The sequence below is a fragment of the Tuber melanosporum genome (genome assembly GCF_000151645.1).
Source record: "Tuber melanosporum whole genome shotgun sequence assembly, scaffold_16, strain Mel28".
NCBI classification, from domain to species: Eukaryota; Fungi; Ascomycota; class Pezizomycetes; order Pezizales; family Tuberaceae; genus Tuber; species Tuber melanosporum.
The window spans coordinates 14575-15620 of NW_003298819.1; positions in this window are offsets into that span (position 1 = coordinate 14575).

Consider the following 1046-nt stretch of genomic DNA (forward strand, 5'->3'; position numbering starts at 1 on the left):
CTACTTCTCAGACCTAGCTGAAGGTTCCCTCCCATATACCCTGTGAATAGGATCTGGTTGGACAGACGGCGGCGACGTACATAGTGTTATCCTGATACCTTCTATTCTGGCGTATTATAGTCACAGGATGCAACTGAGATTGATATGTATGATAATGTGCAGGCCCCATAAGGGAGCCAGAGGGAGGTGTTGGAGACCAGAGATTCCGATTCCGGGTGAGGTTACCCTACTTAGGGTGACTCCTGGGTATTGGATCCTGGTATTCTTAACATGTGCTCAGCCAATTTGGTATCCCCATTTCTCCGGTTACTTTTTTCAATAATCTTGATGTGAATAGTGTTGTTTGATTTGTAATATTATTCTTCGTAAGGCTATGCAGTCTGAAAAACTCCAGGAAGAATGTCCATATAAAATTTCCTGCATCCATAATCTTTTTAAATGCAACAAAATGACTCATTTTAGATAGGCGATCTACCACATCTAGGATGCTGTCATATCCTTTTAATAGGGATAGGTACATGATGAAATCCATAGTAATTGATTCCTAAGGTCATTTGGTAATCTCATTTGATTTCAGTAATCCGTATGCATGTTTAGCTGTTTTCATTTATTGACATATAGTCACTCGGCAGAAGTGTTCATGAAACTGGCCTCAGATAACTAAGCTGCCTCACTAAAATGCTACCTTTCAACGAAGTGTAAAGTTGATCGTGACCGTTCACCCTATCGCGATCGTGACCATTCACAAATCTACACCCACTGAAGTCGCCTTTACCTAATTAATTAATTTATTAATTTCCTCTACTATTTTTACCAATGGTTAAGCGTTCTAGAAATAGGAAGTATGCTGCAAAAAAAAGACCCCCACTTAAAACCACTCAGAGAGAAATGAGTCTTGCAGAGAAGGGTATAATAATTGCCTTTTTCTACTGCCTCCAGAATATTGCCTTGGTGGCTCAAATTATTAGATGCCCATGGATAACAGTTAAGAGCTTTCTTGTCCAGGCATGTGAACACCAATCTCTTGAAAATCTTCCTTGCCCCAG